We start from the raw sequence: 12,026 nt of genomic DNA, 5'->3' as shown, positions 1-12,026 counted from the left end.
CTGGGAGCAGTTTACCTGATTGGCAGAAGGTGAGGATGGGGAGAAATGTGCCTGGGCTCAGGCTAACTGCTGGGATGACCCATAGAGATCTAGTTTCAATTAACTTTATACACATATGATTAACTCTGTGTTAAGTAAAGAGTTCAACAAATGGTATGAAGAAAAGGGAAAAAAACTATTCCTCAGCCATCAAGACAAGGGATGTTCAAGTCATTGCTCCTCAAAGTGTCAATTTCACTTCTACATATTTCCTTTTAGGTGTTCTATTATATATCACAGGTCAGGGAGAACCCTTTCAGATTGGCTTATTTCACTAAGATGTTTTCCAGATTGATCCTTTTTTTTCATTTTTTTTTTGGCAGGCAGAGTGGACAGTGAGAGAGAGAGACAGAGAGAAAGGTCTTCCTTTGTCACTGGTTCACCCTCCAATGACTGCTGCGGCCAGCGCGCTGTGGCCAGCACACCGCGCTGATCCGATGGCAGGAGCCAGGTGCTTATCCTGGTCTCCCATGCGAGTGCAGGGCCCAAGTACTTGGGCCATCCTCCACTGCACTCCCTGGCCACAGCAGAGAGCTGGTCTGGAAGAGGAGCAACCGGGACATAATCCAGCACCCTGACCGGGACTAGAACCCGGTGTGCCGGCGCCGCAAGGCGGAGGATTAGCCTAGTGAGCTGCAGTGCTGGCCAATTGATCCATTTTGTTGCAAATGACTGGATTTCATTTTTTTTTACCACTGTGTAGTATTTTATAGAGTATATAACCTATAATTTCTTTATCCAGTCTTTAGTTGACCAGCAATTAGGTTGATTCAATGTCTTCGCTATTGTGAATTGAGCTGCAATAAACATGGAGGTGCAGATAACTATTTTTTTTTTTGCTGATTTCATTTTCATTTGATAAATTCCCAGGAGTGGGATGGATGGTTATATGGTAGGTCTATATTCAGATTTCTGAGGTATCTCCAAATTGTCACCCATTTTGGCTTTACCAGTTTACATTCCCATCAACAGTGGATTAGGGTACCTTTTTACCCACATCCTCATCAGCATTTGTTCTTTGTTGAAAGCCACCCTGACTGGGGTGAGGTCAAACTCATTGTGGTTTTATTTTGCATTTCCCTGATGCCAGTAATCCTGAGCACTTTTTCCTGTGCCTGTTGGCCATTTGGATTTCCTCTTTTGAAAAATGTCTGTTTAAGTTCTTTGCCCATTTTCTTTTTTAAAGATTTCTTTATTTATCAGGTTTGGCACTGTGATGTAGCAGGTAAAGCTGCCGCCTACAGTGCCAGCATCCCATATGGGCACCGGTTCAAGTCCCAGATGCTCTACTTCTGATCCAGCTCTCTGCTATAGACTGGGAAAGAAGTAGAAGGTGGTCCAAGGACTTGGGCCCCTGCACCCATGTGGGAGACCTAGAAGAAGCTCCTGGCTCCTGGCTTCAGTACAGCACAACTCCAGCCATTACAGCCAACTGGGGAGTGAACCAGTGGATGGAAGGCTTCTCTCTCTCTGCCTCTCCTTCTTTCTCTATAACTCTCTCAAATAAAATAAATAATTCTTTTAAAAATTTCTTTATTTGAAAGAGTTACATAGAGAGAGAAGTAGAGGCAGAGAGAGAGACAGAGAGAGAGACAGAGAGGTCTTCTATCTGGTGGTTCACTACCCAATTGGCTTCAATAGCCGGAACTGCTGATCCAAAGCAGGAACCATGGGCTTCTTCCAGGTCTTCTCATGTGGGTGCAGAGGCTCAAGGACTTGGGCCAACTTCCACTGCTTTCCTAGGTCATAGCAGAGAGCTGGATTGGAATCAAGAAGCCAGGACTTGAGCTGGAGTCCAAATGGGATGCTGACACTGCAGGCAGTATCTTTACCCACTACATCACAGCGCTGGCCTCATTTGCCTATTTCTTAACTGGGTTGTTTGTTTGGTTGTTATGGAGTTTCTTGATCTCTTTTTATATTCTGGTTATTAATTCTTTATCAATTGCATTATTTGCAAGTAATTTCTCCCAATCTGTTGATTTTCTCTTCACTTTCCTGAGTGTTTCTTTTGCAGTATAGAAGCTTCTCAATTTTATGTATCCTATTTGTTAATTTTGGCTTTGATTGCCTATGCCTCTAGGGTTTTTCCCAAGAACTCTTTGTGCCAATATCTTGCAGGTTTTCCCCAGTGTTTTATAATAATTTGATGGTATCAGGTCATAGTTGTAGGTTTTTAATCCATTTTGAATAAAATTTTGTCTAAGATAGGGGTCCTGCATGTGGAAATCTGTAGGCAGCCCATAAACAAGTCATGGATAAGTCAAGGTCAATCTTGGCTTGTGGAATTCCTGGGATGAGAAAGTCATGCACTCCCATGTTGAAGGAGGATGCACTCTGCTAAATTTAACTATGTTGTGACTGTGTTGTAGAAAGCCTGATAAGTTGCTTGTGTATGTTGTTAACTTCGTAGTTGCCTTGAGCTGCAGCTGGTATGCATAAATATCTCTGAGACACTGGAATAAACAAGCTTTGATCAGCCTTGTTGTCTTGGCTCCATTCTCTGAGCCCTTGTCCCTCTTTGCATTCCCACTCCCTCCTTTAGGTTCCATTCTACTGGTGCGACAGGCCCGCACAGAAATCTAGTTTTCATAGCACCATTTGTTGAAGAGGCTGTCCTTCTCCAGGGATTGGTTTTAGCTTTTTGGTCAAATATAAGTTGGTTGTAGATGCTTGACTTGATTTCTAGCATTTCTATTCTGTTCCATTATTCTATCCATCTGTTTTTCTGCCTTGTAGTATGTCTTGAAATCTGATATTGTGATGTCTCTGGCTTTGTTTTTATTGTATAATATTGCTTTAGCTATTTGAGGTCTCCTGTATTTCCATATGAATTTCAGCATCATTTTTTCTAGATCTGAGAAGAATGTCTCTGTTATGTTGATTGATATCACATTGAATGTAACTTGCTTTTAGAAGAATGGATATTTTGATGATACTAATTCTTTCAACTCATGAACATGGAAGATTTTTGCATTTTTATTGTATCCTCTTCTATTTCCTTCTTTAGAGTTTCGTAATTCTCATAGTGATCTTTGACATTCTTAGTTAAATTTATTCCAAGGTATTTGATTATTTTTGTAGCTATTGTGAATGGAATTGATCTTAGAAATTCTTTCTCAGCTGTAACATTGTCTGTGTATACCCAGGATGTTGATTTTTGTTTTGCTGTTTTCTCTTTCAATTTTCCCTGAGACTGCACTTCTTCCACTTTTTTAAAACAATCTTCTGCTAGAGTAAAGCAACAAATTCCCTCCCTACTCTGCCATCCAGAGTAATCACATTGCTTTTATGATACTTAAATTAACCAGTATTTCTTGTATTTTTTAATTTAATAAGTCAGGCAGAAAGGAAAGAATTTCATTGTGATCAAATAAGAGTGCATTAAACAATTAGACAAAAAGCTTGTCATTGTGGGCTGGCATCGTGACATAACACATAACGTTGTTACCTGTAACACTGGCATAACATACGGGTGCTGGTTTGTGTCCTGGCTGTTCCACTTCAGATAGATCCCTGCTGATAGACTGAGAAAAGCACAATCTTCTGAATAGTACCGATGAAATCAGAGGAAAAATGACCCCACTACATGAGAGGCCTGAACAACGCTCCCTCTGCAGTTATGTGCTCCAGTAGATGCTATGAAAAGTCAGTGTGGCCTGCATGCCCTGTGGATCACACATTCTCTGCAGGCTGAAGAGAGCTAACTTATATTTGGTACCTTCTATGTGCCAAGAAGTTCAGACATCTCTTACTTGCCACTCTACCTAATTAGCTTCACCTGGAGCTCTGGGTGCTCCTGTCTTAGTTGAGTGCCTGGATACCCAACACATTCTATGTCTACCTCCATCTTTGGGGACATATGTGTACATGGGAGAGTGAACACCTTCTGTGTAGCATGAAAACAGCCATGGATGCACATGTGCATGTGTGAGCACCTTTGTGTACCAGGCACACATTTGTGCATGTACATTTCTATGTGTAAACAGCTTGTACCAGGCACATGTCTGTGTATTCACATGTATACAGGAGTACCTCTGTGTACCAGGCACACATCCATGAATGCACATGTGCTTGTGTGAACACCTTTGTGTATGAGGCATACATCTGTGTGCTCATGTGCAGGTGTGAACACCTTTGTGTACCAGGCACACATCTGTGCATGAACATGTCTGTGTGCCAATACATTTGTGTACCATTCACATGTGTGCATGCACACACATGTATGTGTGTGTATGTTAGCACCATTGTGTACTAAACACATATCTATACATGCACATGTGCTTTTTGTGAACACGTCCATGTACCAGGCACACATCTGTGCACACAGGTTTGCCCATATGAACCCCTATGTGTGCCAAGTGTCTTCACATGCATCAGCCTCCCAACCTCCCTCTGAGGGCGATACTACTATTTTTCCCATTTTTTATATGAGCAAAAAGAGGGTATGCCATCTTGACTAAGATACCTCAGCTGCAGTGAGGAACCCAACCCTTAGTTGTCCAAGCACTTAAGCCCAAGTACTTGAGCCCCAGTGTAGACCACTCCACTCACATAGTAAGTGACATATCAAAAGTCCTTGCCCCCAAATCATCTGTATCCCCAACCCTGATCCCTAAACTCTCAAGAAAGAATTCCCTCTTGTTGACTATGTCACTCCCATCAGTGACAGATATTTGTTAAAATGAGAAATAAACTGACCAATTTACTCATCAGTTACTTTGTTCAGTTCACCAAAGTTTGGTTACTCCCTCACTTCACTCAGGAAACCTCTGGTCCAACAATCTCTCTGTCCAAATGAGAGCTTCACCAACGTGCTGATTCCCCAAGCTACCTGCAGCATCAGACCTCACCCTCCTGCCTATTCAGGCTCTTTTCACTCTTGACTTTTACTGTTGCCATCTCTTCTCACCACATCAGGCCAAGAGGCTGTCTCCTAACATAGGACCGTAGAGCACAGATTCTGAACTTTTCTCCCACTGTCCATGGGCCACACTTCTTAAAACCTAAACTTCTTTCATGATATCCCTCTCTTCTCATTATAAACAAGATGAAGTCCAAATTCTTGGCCCTGAATCCTAGCCACTCACTTTCCTTCCAAACATCCTTCCCTCAGCTTAGCTGTCACTGTCCCAGCTCCACACTTGGCTGTGCCCTGGACAATGCTACTGCCTCTCTGACTTCTGCTAGCATCCAACACAGGCCTCCACTCCCTTAAACCATTCCCTACAAGGGATTTCTCAGGTATCTCAGATCTTGAACTCACTCTTTAGCACATGAATTTACTTCTTAGAAAGCATGTGTTGAATTATTTAATAATTTCAATTGCTTTCTAAAGTAATTGAGATCATTATGAGTTTTATTATCTTTGTGTAAACTTTCATATAATTGTTATTGCCATTTTGTGGCATTTAATGTAGTTTTAAGATAATAACTTTTTGAAAAAAATAAAAATATACACCACTGGCCCAACTAACCCCCAGAAAAGGAAGAAAACCCATATTGAAAATTGGGGATGAAAAAGGAGATGTTATAATGAATACCACATATAAAAGAAGAATCATCAGGGCCAGCACTGTGGCATAGCAGGTGAAGCTGCCACCTGCAGTGCTGGCATCTGATATGGGTGCTGGTAAGAGAATGTTAAAATAATATCATTTATGAACATAGATGCAAAAATCCTCAACAAAATACTAGCTAACTGACACATCAGAAAGATCACTCACCCAGACCAACTGGGATTTATCTCTAGTATGTAGGGATGGTTCAACATACACAAATCAATAACTATAATACATCACATTAACAAATTGAAGAATTAAAGCTATATGATTATCTCAGTAGATGCAGAGACAGCATTTGATAAAATACAACATCCCCCAAATAACTGCAAGTTATATGAGGGCAGAAGCCATTTTCTCCCTTTCATGTCTTACATCATTCCTCACTCCATCGCAACATCAATGGTGGTAGTTCAATATATATGTTCTCTGAACAGTGACTTGATCTGCTCTTGTCCTTACTGCTGATGTACAATGTAATACTTTATCCATTTTAGTATTTTTTGTTGTAGTACTATTGGTTGAACTCTGTAATTAACACACAATTATTCTCAGGTGTTTAAATTTTAACTGAAAAGTGATCCCCGCTAGGAATTTGGAAAACATTACGCTGAGTGAAATAAGCCAATCCCAAAGGGACAAATATCATATGTTCTCCCTGATCGGTGACAACTAACTGAGCACCAAAAAGGAAACCTGTTAAAGTGAAATGAACACTATGAGAAACAGTAACTTGATCAGCCCTTGCCCTGACTGTTGATGAGCAAGTTAATACGTTATTCCTCTTAGTATTGTTTTCTTAGTTCTACTTAATACTTTTGGTTGAATACTGTAACCAATACACAGTTATTATTAAGTGTTGAAACTTAACTGAAAAGTGATCGCTGTTAAATATAAGAGTGGGAATAAGAGAGAGAAGAGATGTGCAATTTGGGACATGCTCAAGCTGACTTGCCCCAAACGGTAGAGTTAGAAACATACCAGGGGATTCCAACTCAATCCCATCAAGGTGGCATGTACCAATGCCATCTCACTAGTCCCAGTGATCAATTTCTGTTCACAATTGTTCATAATGATAGGACTAAGAGCCAGAGGGATCACATAAACAAGACTAGTGTCTGCAAATACTAACTAATAGGATAAAAAATGGAGAGAATGATCCAACATGGGAAGTGAGATACACAGCAGACTCAAGAATGGCAGATGTCCTAAACAGCACTCTGGCCTCAGAATCAGCCCTTAAGGCATGCAGATCCAGCTGAAAAGCCCATGAAAGAATATCAGGCATGGAAAGCCAAGACACTCTGGTAAAAAAAAAAAAATGACCTAAATGAAAGATCTCCACGAGTGAGATCCCAGCGGAAAGAACAGGTCATCAAAGAAAGAGGTACCTTTCTCTGAAGGGATAAGAGAACTTCCACTTTGACCATAGCCTTGTCTAAAAATTATCAGAGTCGGTGAAGTCAAAAGGCTTCCATAGCCTTGGCAGCTCATGACAAGAGCCTAGGGTGATTACTGATGCCATAAGCAAGAGTGTCAATTTGTTAAGTCAACAACAGGAGTCACTGTGCACTTACTCCTCAAGTTAAGATCTCTGTCCTTAATGTGCTGTACATTGAGATTTAATGCTATAACTAGTATTCAAACAGTATTTTTCACTTTGTGTGTCTGTGTGGGTGCAAACTGTTGAAATCTTTACATAATATATGCTAAACTGATCTTCTGTATATAAAGAGAATTGAAAATGAATCTTGATGTGAATGGTAGGGGAGAGGGAGTGGGAAAGGGGAGTGTTGCGGGTGGGAGGGAAGTTATGGGGGAGAAGCCATATTCATTAAATAAAAGTTATGTTCTCTAGTATGTTCCATAGCAAGTAAATTAAATGTGTTCCTAAAACTTATCAAGCTTATCCTGCATGCTAGCCTCCATTTTAAGCATTTTAGAAATATTAACTCCTCTATTTCTAAAATAAATCTTAAGTATTGTAGAATTTTATTACCCACATTTTACACATGAGAAAATAGAAATTCATTAAGTAACCTGATAAGGAAGATGAAACTGGCAGAGCCAGAATAAAATCCCAGGTGGTTAAGTCCATGTTCCATGCTACTACTAAACATTGGCTCTGAAGGGGCCTATTTACTGAGCTCTGTATCTATGTGGCCAGGTTCTAATAACCTGAATTCTGATTTGGAAGAGCTCAGTTCATTGTTTCAACTGAAGTTTCTGAAATTCATTCTTTCCCTCAAATATAGAGCATAATCAAGCCATCTGCATATGTAAGAGAAATGTGCAGCTCTGGCAACACAGAAATTCAGTTCCTTGGGGTTACATTCCCATGGGCATCAGGTAGGCTGGCAGGAAAGCTGTCCAACCTTTGTCATTTTCAGGATGGCAAAGTGTGGCTGCCACAAATGAATTGCAGTTCTGTATCTCATTGTTCATTCTCTTCTGTTCTCCCTCATCCCTCTCCTTGCCCCACACTGCCCATATGAATTAGGAATTGTCATTTCTCTGAAGCAGCAATGCTTAACATACTGTGAGGCCTTCACTGGGATTTAAAATTGGTAATATATATCATTTTGGAAATCTGGAGTGCACATAATAGGAAGATCAGTTTTTATTGGGCATTTACTATGAGCTAAATGCACATGTAGATCCTAGAGACAGAGCAATGCCAAGATGCCAGCACTAGAAAAACTCTCATCCTCTGGTACTTTCTTTAGTCTATCAAGACAATTCAGAATACCATGTATAAGTCTGGCTGCTTTACTACCTATGGTGGTTTTTTAAAGTATATTTATTCATTTGAAAGGCAGAGTTAAGCGGGGGGACTCCCATACACTGATTTACTCCCCCAAATGATCACAACAGCTGGGGCTGGGCCAGGACAGTGCCAGGAGCCTGGAACTCCATCTGAGTCTCCCACATGGGAGGCACATTGGCCATCCTCTGTTGCCTTCTCAGGAACATTATTAAGAGTAGAATTGGAAGTGGAGCAGTTGAGAAATGAACTGGGAACTCTGATATGGGATGCCAGTGTCTTAGACTGTGGCTTAATACACTGGAACACAGAGTTGGCCCCAGGTGTCATGGTTTTAAATCTTTCTCTGAATTACACAAGATAGAAATTAAGTCTGCTGGGGAGTGACAACTGTTATGTCAGTTGACCAGAGGCCACAAGCAAAAATGTTTGAGAATTACATTTCTATTCCCTGAGAGAGAGCATTGTGTAGGCAGAGACAAATAGGGAAACAATGGCAGTTGTGACTTAACTAACTCAGTGGAAGCCCTTGTAGAAAAACTCCCAGGGCAGACCTGTAACCACTGTGGGCATGGGGCCCTCAGAGAAAGGTCTGGCTGGTGTCCCCTGGGCAGACAGTATTTGAAGGCCCCTTGGGACAGATAGCAAAGTCAGAGGATGACTCAGAGGAGCAGTGAAGAGGCAGACATTGAAGGGAAGATACCTGAAGTCATGAATCTGGAACAGGTCTTCTGTCACAAGGACAGTAACTCCAAAACTTGCAGAAGCAAGACCCTGACCCTAGAATCCTGACAGAAGAGGCAAAGCAGCTTCAGAAAGCAGTGATGAAGAAGAGTTGTCTTTGAGCCAGATGATTAAATCCCTCTGATTTTTGCTGATGCTGGTTATAATCTAGCTGGTCCAGCTGTTACTTCTGTGCAAGCCTAGGCTGAGAGTTTCCTGAGGAAGGTCTGGACCTCACAGAGCATAGTCAGGAACTTTTAAAATAGTATGGATCGAGGCACAATCCTGATAATGTAGACCTGGCTCTTGCCATTAAAACCATTGCAGTGCCCACTGACCACTCAAGACAGTCCCTGGGGCCAGCATCCACAGGAGTTTAGCTGAATATCAAGGGCAAGAAAAAGGAGGCAACATCCATGCAGGGGACAAACAGGGGTCTATTTTCCTTCCTGATGACCAAGCTGTCCTGAAGCTCCTTGTCAGAAATGCAGTGAGGCTTAGCCTCCCACAACCAGTCTTAAGTGTGGTGATGGTGCTGTGGGAAAAATATCTTGGATGGATCCCCAGAGTGCCCCTGTCCAGGTCACAGTCCCTCAAAAGCTTGGAAAAACAAAGGGTCAGCAGGTCAATGTCCTTCCATCAGGGAACCCCAAAACCAAAGACCTTGGAGCTCAGACAATAGTGAGAAGAGCAGAAAAAGTTCATCATGGAGGCAAGAGGCATCTGAAGGGGCCCTGATGGCCAACTCAGCCCCCAGGTTGGGTTCAAACCCCACTGGGAGGGGGTAAATTACAGAGAATAACCCTGGGCTTACCCTGGACTGTTCTCTGGAGTCAAATGCTATTCTCAGGTCAGACATTAACCTTCCCGTTACCTCTACACTGGCCACTAGATTCCCTAGATATCAAGGAGCAGACACAGTCCCAACAAGCAGGGATTATGTTTCCTGATGCAAGTAGAAAAGAGGCCACATAAAGCACCACACCTTAAAAGCCCAAGAAGTGGGTCATGGACCTCCAGACACAACCCTCCAGTCAACAGTTCCCACCATCTCCTGGGAAAACCTGGCCCATGAGTGAAAGTGAAACCAGATGCACACCTTGATGGTGAAGGTCCTGATGGCGCTGCTGAAGCAGTAAAGAAGGAAGGCATGGACATCACCAAGATCAGAAAGGATCATCACAGGAGCTGCAAAGCAGAAGCTTCGAGGTCTTGTTGGCAACTAGGGCCCCAGGAGCAAGCAGAAACAGAAGTTGATTGCTGGGGAGGTGGAGATGGTGTTGATTCCCAAGAGCATGCCTCTAGGACTTCCAAGGGGAAATAAAAAAAAGAGTGCAAGTGGCAATGGCAAAGAAAAAAGGAAAGGAGGCTCCTGACTCCCAAGGATCCAAGGACAAGCCACAGGGGATTTGGGATGGTGAAGATCAAGGATGGAGATCAAAGCAACTTGCAAACAAGGAGGAGCAATCTAAGAAGGAAAGACAAAGGACAGGACAAAATGGAAATGAAGAAAGCAAAATAAAACCCTTATCCAAAGACCCTAAGTCATCATCCAGAATAAGGAGATGGCAGACAAGTAGGTGTTGTGAGGGGTCTGTGCCATAGGTGCACAACCAAGTGGTGACCATCGTCATGTCTATGAGCTGGAACTACATTTTTAAAATTCTGTGTCTCATAGCAAAGTCTGGCCAGCCTCAAGGGCTCCATGCTGGGCAAGCTAGTGAGTTTTACAGGAAGTTGGTCCAATGAAGAAGCATGCTCTGATCCCTTAATTTTACTTTTCCTAACACAGGGTGTTTTGTATAGATGTACTCAGTGTGCGAGTGTGTGTGTGTGTGTGTGTGTGTGTGTGTTTACTCATTAAAGCCAACATGCCCAATGACCTCAGGACTTCCCATCACCCTGCTCTGTAGAAACAGAAAAACGAGCCTGAAGCTCATCCTGCTCTACTTTGTCTCTGACTGATCCTCAGGCTTTCTCCTTTTTTCAGTTTTATGTTGCTCTTTTTAAGAATTTGGAAAAATCATTAAAAGAAAAAAATCATTACTTAACTTGTTTTACTGAACATTAGAGCTCAACAACACATCACACTGCAAAGGATCAGTTGCTTGCCCTCATGATCATGTGGCTGATGATGGGGACTTGCTGCCACTGCCCAGAATTGCCAGAGAGAGTGTCATAGCATAGATTACAAGCCTAAGGAAAAAAATCACAATTAAAACTGTAAATATGTCTTCTATTAAATATGTATCATTTTTGCACCATCAAAAGTGGAAAATACCTAACTGAACCCTCATTAGATAGCAACCATCTATATTACATTTTTCATCTCTTTCCAAACTTCTTTTTCTTTCTTTCTTTTTTTATTTGACAGGTAGAGTTATAGACAGAGAGAAAGGTCTTCCCTCTTCTGGTTCACTCCCCAAATGGCCGCCATGGCCGGAGCTGCACCGATCCAAAGCCAGGAGCCAGGTGCTCCCTCCTGGTCTCCCATGCAGGTGCAGGGGCCCAAGCACTTGGGCCATCCTCCACTACCCTCCTGGGCCACAGTAGAGAGCTGGACTGGAAGAGGAGCAACCTCTTCCAGTCTAGAACTGGGACTAGAACCTGGTGCCCATATGGGATGCCGGTGCCACAGGCGGAGGATCAACCAAGTGATCCATAGTGCCAGCCCCCCAAACTTCTTTTTCTAAAGACTTATTTATTTATTTGAAAGTCAGTTACACCAGGAGTGGAGGGAGCTATCTTTCCTCTGCTGGTTCACTCCCCAGAAGGCTGCAATGGTCAGCACTGGGCCACGGAAAATGTGTATTATACAAAAAAAATATACATTGATTTCAGGTTTTTGCACAAAGATGATCTATTTGCAGGAACTCCAGCCATTTTACAGACAAGTAAACTGTAATTGATGTACTGTGATTATCTGGAAATATAGATAT

The sequence above is a fragment of the Oryctolagus cuniculus genome, chromosome 8, assembly GCF_051225735.1.
Source record: "Oryctolagus cuniculus isolate XC-2025 breed Fujian yellow rabbit chromosome 8, ASM5122573v1, whole genome shotgun sequence".
In the NCBI taxonomy this organism is placed as follows: domain Eukaryota; kingdom Metazoa; phylum Chordata; class Mammalia; order Lagomorpha; family Leporidae; genus Oryctolagus; species Oryctolagus cuniculus.
This window is presented reverse-complemented; position numbering follows the sequence as displayed.